Genomic DNA, 12,412 nt, shown 5'->3' with positions numbered 1-12,412 from the left:
GTTCAGTGGCTTGTTCATCTTTCACAGGTCACCTATGTTCATTCATTCATTCAATAGTATTTATTGAGGCTTACTGTGTGCAGAGCACTGTACTAAGCACTTGGGAGAGTACAATAAATCAATGAACAAACACATTCCCTGCTCATAATGAGCTTACAGTCTAGAGTACCTACGGTCTACAGTCTAGTCCGTTACGTTTAACGGACTGTATCCTTATGTCATCCCTCAGGGTAGCACCTGGAAAGTTTCTAGTACACTACCAGTCACGACTACAGGAGGGAGAGTCAAGCAGAGGCCTACCCATTCCATTCCTAGCTTGGGCAGTGGCTAGCGAGTGGAAGGCAATCTGCAACAAGTCAAAACTCACCCGTGTTGGGCGGCAGCGGCACGGGAGAGAGTCGAGAGCAGAGACTCATTTACTGCGCGGAAGGAGGCAGTGGTAAACCACTTCTGTATTTTTACCAGGAAAACTCTATGGAGACACTGCCGGAAGGATCGCAGATGAAAACTGGGGCGATCTGGGAGAGATGTGTCTATGGCGTTGCTGTGGGTCGAACACTATTCGCAACATAAGATGACGACAACCATCCTTATGTCAAAGGATTGAAGAAAAGAGACACGCCACCCATTGCCACCATTTTCCATCAGGAAACCCGGCTTAGTAGAGCGAGCACAGGGGCGACAAATCAGACGGCTCAGGTTCTAATCCTGACCTTGCCACTTGCCTGTGTGTGACCTTGATCATGTCACTTAACTTCTTTGTGCCTGCAGTTTCCTCAGCTGTAAAATGAAGACAAGATACCAGTTCTTTACCCCTCTTAGGTTGTTGGGGGCTGGGGCTGACCTTCTTATTGTGTACCTGCCCCATTATCACTATTTCTTAATGGAGTCTTTCATTATTTATTCATTCATTCCCTGGTATGTTTTGAACTCTCACTGTCTGCAGCAACCTGTACTAGTTGCTATTGTCTGCATTAGAATTGGTTTCCCGATGAAATCTAAGGTGCCATATTATCTGGAAAGAGCACAGGCCTAGGGGAAGGAGAATCCCAGCTCTGCCACTTGTCTGCTGGGTGATCTTGGGCAAGTCGCTTAACTTCTCTGTGCCTCATTTTCAAAAAATGGGGATTTAGAGTGTGAGTCTCATGTGGGAAAGGAACCTAAGCTTGCACCCAGTGCTTCCAGCAGTGCTTGGCACATACAATTTAACAAGTGCCATTATTATAATCATTAATATTATTATTATCTGAGATGACCTACATCCCCTACCTTTTCAAAATCTAAAAAATGTAATAAGTCAATCTGTCAGTCGTATTTCTTCAGCACTTACTACGTGGTGAGCACTGTACTAAACCCTTGGAAGAGTACAATATAGCAATAATCAAACCCATTCCCTGCCTACAGTGAGCTTGTAGGCTCCTTTTAAGAAATGTCAAGGAAATGCCCCTGTGAGTTATGCCACAGTTCTGGGAGTAGAATCTTTGATTACCTCAAACACAGCTCAGTAGAAAGGAGCTATAACAAACTGGTATTCCTTTAAGATAATAATTCAGATTACGAGGAACATAACCATGCCAAGGCCAATCATCAACCGTTTGATCAATGATCATTATGAATGGTTATGAATGGAAAGGGAGGGGGAGGGGCAGGCAACCAGACAGACCAAGCAATGGTTGGGGAAATCGTGGGGAGGAGGCGGGAAGCTGTTTACAAAGCAGGAAGCAGTAGGAAAAGGACGGGGGAAGGAAAGAAGTAGTTGGGGAGGAGAGAGATGCAAACCCAGAAGGAGTGAATGAGTAGAGTTACAGACAGGAGGCAGTGGGGAGGCCCATTGCAAGTAGGAAAAAAAAAAGTAGTAAGTGACAGAGCAAAGCAGACAGCCATGAGGGAAGAGTCAGGGAACAGGAAACTGTGGAGCTGTTGGGGAGGAGAGAAGTGAGACAGTAGACAGGACAACCAATCAATCAATCAATCAATTGTATTTCTTGAGCACTTACTGTGTGCAGAGAACTGTACTAAGTGCTTGGGAAAGAACAATGCAATAGAGTTGATAGACACGATCCCTCACACAAGGAGTTTGCAGTCTACTCGGGGAGACAGGCATTAAAATAAATTACAAATAGGGGAGGGTTGGGGTGGGTTTAAGAGAAACACTAATCTCAACCCTTAAAACGAGGCCAATACCTCCCCACCTTTCGTGGTAAAATAAAATAATAGTAACGGTATTTGTTAAGCGCTTACTATGTGTCAAGCACAGTTCTAAGCATGGAGGTAGATACAAGGTAATCAAGTTGATCACAGTCCCTGTCCCACATGGAGCTCACAGTCTTAATCCCCATTTTACAGATGAGGTAAGCGTGGTACAGAGAAGTGAAGTGACTTACCCACAGACACACAACAGGTAAGTGGCGGAGCTGGAATTAGAACACTGGGTCCTTCTGACTCCCAGGCCTGTGCTCTATCCACTAGATCATGCTGCTTCCCCAAGTGCAAAATCACCATTGTGGGGACCCCGGTTAAAGCCCCGCTTGCTCCTGTAATAACATCGGCCCTGTTGAGAAGGAAGCACTAGGGAACGGGTTAGGGAGTGAAGAGCTGAAGAGACCAGGATTCAATAGTATTTATTTATTTATTGAGCGCTTACTATGTGCAGAGCACTGTACTAAGCACTTGGGATGAACAAGTCGGCAACAGATAGAGACAGTCCCTGCCGTTTGACGGGCTTACAGTCTAATCGGGGGAGACGGACAGACAAGAACAATGGCACTAAACAGCGTCAAGGGGAAGGATGGAGTAGAGACTTTGGTGGGGAGTGGTGAGTAGCCCTCCTGCCTCTTCCCATCTGTCACTGAACTCCTCCACTCCTACTATCTTCAACGTACCCTTGGTTTCCCACTACCTTATTTCCAGACAAGAACCAGCCTGACCCATTTCTAATGGACTTATGGTTATTCTTTGCTTTTTTGGGGACAGGAAATAAAGGGGGTTAGCAAGGCAGCCTGTAAATCCCAAGGACAGACTATAAAGCAGCTGCTTCCCGCTGGCAATGCCTCTCCTCCGCAGATGGAAGTAGCAAAGACCATTATTTTACTATAAAAGTGGTATATTTATTTTTATGGAAAAACAATCTAGTGAAAGCTGCGTATTTTGAATTCCATTGAGAATATGGCTAATGATGGGTTCTTAGAATCAGACTCTAATACTAAGATTTTAAAAAAACCAGTTTCCGCAGAAAAGTATGGGGCTGGAATTCAGTCTTTTAAAATTGTGATTTTTTTTTGTCAGTGGTTATCTGCCTAAACACTGACAAAAATGAAAGTGACTGAATGATTTTACACTTCAAGTGAAGGAAGCGTTAGAGCAGAAAGAGCTGTCTTGTTGCATTTCAATCTTTTCCTTGTGGAGGATTGTTTTCTGATACTCTCACCACTTAGGAAGATAACTGCGATGTTAAGTGAAACGTACCTTTCCTATAAGGTTAAAGACACAATGAAGCAAGAAAACTCCAAAGTCACAGTCCCTTTGTCAGAATTTGACATCGAATAGCTGCAAGGCCTGGTAGAAACGGCATGGGCCTGGACAGCCTAGGTGACCTAGGTTCTAATCCCAGCTCAGCCACCTGGCAAGTCACTTAATTTTCTGTGCCTCAGTTTCCTTTTGTTCCCCCTCCCCCTTAAATTCTGAGTTCTATGTTCATTCACTCATTCATTCAATCATATTTATTGAGCGCTTACTGTGTGCAGAGCACTGTGGGATGGGGACTCTATCTGAAGACTTTATCTTTATCTTGTAGCTACCCAAACACTTATTAGAGTGCTTGACACATAGCAAGCATCAAACAAATATGATGATTATTATTATTGTATTTTGGGTAAAGGCAAACTAGGAAAGGGCAACACCGAAACCACTCTCAGACACACACACCCAAATTCAGGTGGGGTATGATCACTGCTAATCATTCCTATGTGTTTCCCATTTACATGGGTAAATGTTATATCCCATTCAGGTCTTCCCTGACTAAGCCCTCTTTTCTTGTTCTTCAAACCCCTTTTGCATCTCCCTGACTTGCTCCCTATATTCATCCCCCACTCCCAGCCCCACAGCACTTACATACATGTCTGTAATTTATTTATTTATATTATTGGCTAAGGTCATTGTGGGCGGGGAATATGTCCATATTTTTATATTGTACTCCCCAAGCACTTAGTACTGTGCTCTGCACACAGTAAGAGCTCAATAAATATGATTGACTGACTGATTCAGGATCCATCAATCAGTGACATATATTGAGCGCTCACGATGTGCAGGGCACCTTACTAAGTGTTCACGAAAATACAATAGAGTTGGTAGACATGATCCCTGTCCTCAGGGAGAGTTCATGTATATGGTAGAGCTGGGACAGCCCAACTCATTTCTTCATTAATGGTAGGCAGGCATAGCAGCACTTACAATGGTGCTTGGCACATAGTAAGCGTTTAACAAATACCATCATCATGTATTGGACTTCTGCAGTCTAACACTGGACTGAGCTTGGCTGGCCAGAGAAGACAGTTGAGTGGAGGTTAATCCGCCTCATGGCCTTAACGCACATTTTGATTTTCCGGAGTAAAGTTCATTAGGAGAGGAAAACCTTAGTCTGGTGATGTTTCACTAAGAAACCAGCCGGGGCACACTGGGCCTCTAAAACTGAGACATCTTAATGCCTGATAAAAGGCGAAGTCTGCAGGGTGGGGCGAGGCTTCATGCGGAAAAATGAATAGGAAGTCTTTTTGGTCTGAAATCCCATCCAAGAATGAATCTCTCTGGGTTGGCTGTGACCCCTAGTGGATTTGAAGCTGTGACATGTTCGTTTAAGAGTAGATTATAGGGAGGGGTTTGAAGGGAAGACATGCCCTCTGGCCTTCGTGGGATGTAGTCCCGGGCAGCGGATTCTAGGCCTGGGCATTCGATAATAATAATAATGTTGGTTTTTGTAAAGCGCTTACTATGTGCCAAGCACTGTTCTAAGTGCTGCAGTAGATATAAGGTAATCAGGTTGTCCCATGTGGGACTCGCAGTCCTCATCCCCATTTTACAGACGAGGTAACTCAGGAACAGAGAAGTTAAGTGACTTGCCCAAGGTCATACAGCTGACAAGTGGCGGAGTTGGGATTCGAACCCATGACCTCTGACTCCCAAGCCTGGGCTCTTTCCACTAAGCCATGCTGCTTCTCAACTTCTGGGGGGTGGGGCCAGCACAAGACTATAAGCTCGTTATGGGCAGGCAATGTAAATTTAGATTGTACAGGTAACCTGATTCTTGAGCATGGGCATAATAAAAACTAATGGATGATTTATTAACAATTTTTAGATAAACATATGAAATCTAATAGCTGCCTAAATTGATAATGAATTTACTGTTTTAGAATAACCTTGCATGAAATCTTATTGTATTGTGTTGCTGGGTGAAAAAGAGTGTGAGCTCACTGAGGGCAGGAAATATGTCCGTTGTATTCTCCCAAGTGCTTAGTACAGTGTTCTCTGCACAGTAAACACTCAGTAAATATGACTGAATGAATGAATGAACGAATGAACGAGCAAATTCCCAAAATCTACCATTCGGGGCCCAGTCCCAGTTGATCTTCATGATCCAAGCACTTGTCATATCCTGCCTTTACTGCATTAGCCTTCTTCTGACCCCTCCTGCCTTTCTTTTTTATGGTATTTGTTAAGCACTTATTATGTGTCAAACACTGTTCTAAATTCTAGGGTAGAGTAAATCAAGTCCATCACAGTCCCCGTGCCACAAGGGGCTCACAGTAGTAGTAGAAGGCAGAACAGGCATTGCAGTTGAGGAAACTGAGGCACAGAGCAGTGAAGTGACGACTAAGGTTACGCAGCAGGTAAATGGTGGAGCCTGGATTAGAACCCAGGTTCTCTGGCTTTCAGGCCCACGCTCTATGCATTAAGTCTGGCTGCTTCCTTTCTCCAGCCTATGTTTTAGGCCGGTGCCTAGATTATTTTTCTGAAATATCATTAGGAGCACATCTCCCCACTCCTGCAAAACCTCCAATGGTTGCCCATCAATCTCTGTATCAAGCTGAATCTACTCACTCTGGGCTTTAATGCCTTCATTCAGCAACTTCTCCTTCCTCTCCTCACCTCTCACTACAGCCCGCTCCACATACTTCGCTCCTCTAACACCAACCTATGTACTGTGCTTCAATCTTGTCTCTCTGTCCATCAACTCTTTGCTCATGTCCTCCTTCATGCCTCCAATTCTCAAACACTTTTTTTAAACTATGGTATTCATTAAATACTATGTGCTAGGTACTGTACTAAGCACTGGACTTCATATCCCACAGACCAGCACTCTCTCCATCTTCAAACCCCTACTAAAATCAGAACTCCTCCAGGAATCCTTCCCTGATTGACCTCTAATTTCCTCACTCTATTTGCCCTTCTGCTTTTCTCCTTCCATTCATACCTCCTAGGTAATAATTACAGTGCTTGTTAAGCACTTACTATATGCCAGGCACTGTTCTAAAGCCTGGGATGAATACAAGCAAATTGGGTTGGACACAGTCCCTGTCCCACATGGGGCTCACAGTCTCAATCCCTATTTCACAGATGGGGTAACTGAGGCACAGAGAAGTCAAATGACTTGCCCAAGGTCACACAGCACACAAGTGGCAGAGCCAGGATTAGAAATCATGACCTTTTGATTCCCAGACCTGTGCTCTATCCACTATGTGTCTGTTGTTGTACTGTATTCTCCCAAGTGCTTAGTACAGCGATCTCTGCACAGTAAGCACTCAGTAATTACGACTGAATGAATGAATGAACGTGCAAATTCCCAAAATCTACCAATCTGGGCCGGTCCCAGTTAACCTTCGTGATCCGAACACTTGTCATATCCTGCCTTGACTACTGCATCAGCCTTCTTCTGACCCCTCTTGCCTTTCCTCTCTTTTTTATGGTATTTGTTAAGCACTTATTACGTGTCAAACTGTTCTAAGCACTATGGTAGAGTAAATCAGGTCCATCACAGTCCCTGTGCCACAAGGGGCTCATGTGCTTGTGTGCAGGTTTGTTTGTGTTTGTACATATCTTGACACTCTATTGCTTCCTCCATCTATAATTTATTTTATTGTCTGTCTCCCCCACTAGGCTGTAAGCATCTCGTGGGGCAGGGATTGTGTCTGCAATTGTATTGTACTTTCCCAAGTGCTTAGCACAGTGCTCTGCAAACAGCACCCAATAAATATGAGATTGACTTGTGGTCACAAATTTGTGGGCCACTGAAGGCTTCCCACGTATGTGGTGACTGAAAAGCTAGAATGTGATGGGTAGAAAAGACTACCAAAAGCCCAGGCCAGGAAGCAGTGTGGTTTAGTGGAAGGAGCATGGGCTTGGAAGTCAGAGGTCATGGGTTCTAATCCCACTCCGCCACTTATCAGCTGGGTGACTATGGGCAAATCACTTAACTTCTCTGTGCCTCAGTTATCTCATCTGTAAAATGGGGATTAAGACTGTGAGCCCCACGTGGGACAACCTGGTAACCTTGTATCTACCCCAGGGCTGAGAACAGTGCTTGGCACATAATAAATGCTTAACGAATAACATCATTATTATTATTAGTCTAAAGAGGATCCCATACAATTTGAACCAATGGTCAACCAAAATGATCTTACTGGTTATTGGTGACCAGGGAAGGTGGGGGAGGGGGCAGTAGGGGAGATAGCAACTACATTTTAAATGTAATTCTCAAATAAATGATCTAAGATATGATTTATGTGAGAAACAAAATGCATCACAAGCCTTTGTAAATAGCCTTGCAACCTATTTGCACATTTTTTGTGAAAGTAAGGTACATTTCCTGAATGTGTCAAAATGACACTAACATTCCGAAAGGAGTTGCAAATCAATCCTTTATTTAGAAAAGAAGCTGAGATGTTTATTTTCGTTTGTTTCTTTGGCTCTGGTGGAGGAGGGAAGATAGGGTGCAAATGTTACCTGTGGCTGATGTAAAGCCCATGTCCGTCAGGGAAAAGATAAAAGTGACTGCCACACAAGATCCTGGAGGTTTCCACGGGGAGGAACTGGATCGGACCTTTCCTGTGATGTCCAAACTGCAGAGACGCCTACCTGTTAAGGCTGGCTGAGTTGTGTGCTAGACCTGAGTTGTAGCGGAGCAGCTTGGCCTAGTGGGAAGAACAAGGGCCTGGGAGTCAGAGGATCTGGGCTCTAATCGGAGAAGCAGCGTGGCTCAGTGGAAAGAGCATGGGCTTTGGAGTCAGGGCTCATGAGTTCGAATCCCAGCTCTGCCACTTATTGGCTGTGTGACTGTGGGCAAGTCACTTAACTTCTCTGTGCCTCAGTTCCCTCATCTGTAAAATGGGGCTTAAGACTGTGAGCCCCATGTGGGACAACCCGATTCCCCTATGTCTACCCCAGCGCTTAGAACAGTGCTCGGCACATAGTAAGCGCTTAACAAATACCAACATTATTATTATTATTATCCTGGCTTCACCGGGCAAGTCACCACTTTCTGGACCTCACTTACCTCACCTGTAAAATGGAGACTCACCCTGTTCTCCTTCCTACTTAGTTTGGGACCCCTATGTGGGACAGGGACCGATCTAGATACAAGATAATCAGGTTGGACACAGTCCCTGGCCCACATGGGGTTCACAATCTTAATCCCCATTTTAAAGGAGAGGTAACAGATACAGAGAAGTTAAATGACTTGTCCATGCTCACACAGCGGGCAAGTGGCGGATCTGCGATCAGAACCCAGATCCTTCTAACTCCCAGGCCCGTGCTCTATCTATAGAGAAGTAACATGGTGTAGTGGATAGATCATGGACCTGGGTGCCAGGTCATGGGTTTTAATCCTGGCTACATCACCTATCTGCTGTGTGACCCTGGGCAAGTCACTTTACTTCTCTGTGCCTCAGTTACCTCATCTGCACAAAGTAATCGCTCAATAAACACGATTGACTGACTGAAACCCCACCTCACAAATCCCAACTCCTACCCTATCGAACCACTGTAACCTTTCAATCCAGATAAATAGAAGCATTCTTTACCCCCTTCGATGAATAATGACATCCTAGAGACAAACAGAAAGTTGTAGTCCCCTAAGGCATATCAGCAAAGGGATTCCTTCATTTGTGGTACCTAATGCCGGACACTTTGGATGTCCTTTGGCTGGTTTAGACATGACAGGACCAATACCTGGCTCTGAGAAGACAAAGAACACAGCCAAATCAGTTGTTTGCAAAAATAATCAGCAACTAGATTTGAAATGTTCTTGTCCGGTGATTGGTCTATACGAACTTCTCAATGGGCACGAACTAATAATAATAATGTTGGTATTTGTTAAGCACTTACTATGTGCAGAGCACTGTTCTAAGCACTGGGGGAGATAACAGGGTAATCAGATTGTTCCACGTGAGGCTCACAGTCTTAATCCCCATTTTACAGATGAGGTCACTGAGGTACAGAGAGCTTTAGTGACTTGCCACGGTCACACAGCTGACAAGAGGCAGAGTCGGGATTCGAACCCATGACCTCTGACTCCCAAGCCCGGATTCTTTCCACTGAGCCATGCTACAGTTCTCCTTTGGGGCAGGGATCTTATTTCTCTTATTTATTGTACTTTTCCAGTTTATTGAGCACTGATTAAGCACTGAATAAATAACCATTGACTGCTTGATTTTGATCCCTTATGTTTTTCTGGTAGCTTGGGATCAGAGGCATTAATAAAACACAAGACATTTAGTCTTCCAAGAAGTCCATTTTCCATATCCACATCCCAGAGATGAAAGGCGTTCTAAAAAGCCCTCAACTTCGTTCGGGACATACTCATTTGTCCATTGTCCTGTTCTGGGTACTGAACAATGCTGGTAAACCAAGGTCCCTGAGCTCTAGGAATTTACAAAGAGATGGCCAAGCACAAACTTATTACTGAAAGAAAATGAAGGCTATATGGAACTGGACATCTTAATGTGAGGCATATGCATCTCGCTGGGAGAGTCTTGCAGTTAGGTCACTTAGCTCTAAGAGTCTAATGTGATAGTTTGCACTAGTACATGAAGTGATCTTATTTTGGGGAGTACAAAATAAAGCAGAACAAAAAATTCTTAGTATCTCAAGAAAATGCACTTGAAACGTTTACTCTGTTAAATGTCATGGTCGAGCAATTTAAATATTAAGAGAAGCACAATATATTGTCGCTCGGTATTGTGGAAGAGAATTAAATGGAACTTCAATAAAATGTCACAAATTCAGACTGAAGGGAGGGAAGTTCCAGGCTGAAGTATTAAATGTATTTAAGAACAGCAGTGTTCTCCACAAGTAGAAGGCATCAGTTCAAACCATAATGTGGGCTCTGTCTTAGTCTTCCCCCACCCCCTTTACCATTTCCAGCATGACACAGGTTGGCCATAGGGTAGATCAAATACTACCTTTAGAACAAAAGCCGCCTTCTCTGGATAGCAACCAAGAGGCCAAAGATTGGACGCAGGTGTTGAATCACAGTCACTTTGATTTTAGCATGAGTTTGGAGGAAGAGTCTCCCATTTGTCACTGAGAAACAGTGGGGCTTAGTGGAAAGAGAACAGGTTTGGGAGTCAGAGGATGTGGTTTCTAATCCCGGCTCTGCCACTTGTCTATTGTGTGACCTTGGGCAAGCCACTTCTCTGTGCCTCAGTTACCTCATCTGTAAAATGGGGATTAAGACTGTGAGCCCCATGTGGGACAACCTAATCACCTTCTATCTACCCCAGCACTTAGAACAGTGCTTGGCACATAGTAAGCCCTTAACAAATACCATAATTATTATTATTTCCCCACCCACTGCATCATAGACTAGTCGAGGTATAACAAGATGTTTGGCATCTGGGATCAGGAAATGGAACCCAGTTTCTTCTCCTCCACCTGCAGCCAAGCCCTGAGTTGGAAAGCCTTTAACTTGCTCTTCTACAGTAAGAAAGGAATCTTTAACTCCATATGGCCCATTTGGGTGCCTTGTAAATGTCGAGCATGATAAAGAAACTGAAGAGAAATCATTTTACCTAGCTGAGAGATCCTTGGGGACAAGAGGATCTGTGAAGCAGAGAGTTTTTGAAGTTTGTAGTTTCTGGTTCTACTAACATCCATAGAGGGAAACATACCGATCAGCTGCAGAGGCCCATATTTCCAAAGAACACCCAGATGAGCTGCTCTCATTCATACCCTTTTCAGTATAAAAGGGATTTATTGATACCTATTAACAAGGATAGTTACCTACTTCATGATTTTAGTTTAAATTTAATGAGTTCAATAAGGAACAACTTTTCTCCAAATCACTACGCTTAATGGCTCAAGGGAGTAAGTCAAATATTCCATGTCAAGGGGATGAAAAGACACCACAAAATATGTCATCTTTCTGTGGTCTTATGCAGTATGTGTTTTAGTCACCTTACTCCAATTTAGGATATACCTGGCTGTGGCTCCAGCAGGTAACTTAAGGTTTTGATAATTCAACTAAAATATCCCAAATGTACAATATGTTGGACTGGGAAGCAGCGTGGCCTAGTGGAAAGAGCACAGCCTGGGAGTCAGAAGACCTGTGTTCTAATCCTGGCTCTGTCACTTGCCTGCTGTGTGACCTTGGGCAAGTCACAAACTTTTCAGTGCCTTAGTATCCTAACTTTTGAAATGGGGGTACAATACCTGTTTCCCTTCCTATTTAGACTAGGAGCCCCAAGAGGGACAGGAGCTGTGCCTGACCTGATTATCTTGCATGCACCTCTGCAGTTAGTACAGTGCTTGGCGCACGGTAAGCACTTGAATTCATTCATTCATTCAATTGCATTTATTAAGCATTTACTATATGCTGAGCATTGTACTTAGTGCTTGAGAAAGTACAATAGCACTTACTATGTGCTGAGCACTAAGTGCTTGGGAAAGTACAATATAACAATAAATAGTGACATTCCCTGCCCACAAAGAGCTCACTGTCTAGAGGGTAGGGAGACAGACATTAATACAAATAAATAAAATTACAGATGTATACATAAGTGTTGTGGGACTGGGACAGGGGAAAGAGCAAAGGGAGCAAGTCAGGAATGACGCAGAAGGGAGTGGGAGGTGAGGAAAAGCGGGGCTTAGTCTGGGAAGGCCTGTTGGAGAAGATGTGCCTTCAATAAGGCTTTGAGGAGGGGGGAAGAATAATTTTCTGGCGGACTTGAGGAGGGAGGGCATTCCAGGCCAGAGGCAGGATGTGGGCCAAGGGTCGGCGTGAGAAAGGCGAGAACACTAGTATTATTTTTGAAGGAAGTCATTGGAATTCTTATTCCCACTACCAAAATATGAGCTGCCAGAGGCAGAGATGAGATCAAGAATACGAATATCTCTGAAGAAAATTCAGTAGTTTGTTGTTTCT

The 12,412-nt window shown here is 44.0% G+C and overlaps 1 non-coding gene across 1 annotated transcript; it reads left to right on the top strand.

The window, feature by feature from the left end:
• The first annotated feature begins 219 nt into the window (after positions 1-219).
• LOC114811917 lies at positions 220-357 on the top strand. Its single transcript, XR_003759612.1, has one exon. It is a non-coding gene; the product is annotated as a small nucleolar RNA SNORA7 (small nucleolar RNA).
• The last annotated feature ends 12,055 nt before the right edge of the window (positions 358-12,412 follow it).

The sequence above is a fragment of the Ornithorhynchus anatinus genome, chromosome 4 (assembly GCF_004115215.2).
Source record: "Ornithorhynchus anatinus isolate Pmale09 chromosome 4, mOrnAna1.pri.v4, whole genome shotgun sequence".
Lineage (NCBI taxonomy): Eukaryota > Metazoa > Chordata > Mammalia > Monotremata > Ornithorhynchidae > Ornithorhynchus > Ornithorhynchus anatinus.
Note: the sequence above shows the minus strand (reverse complement) of the source record. Positions and strands in the feature narration are given on the sequence as shown.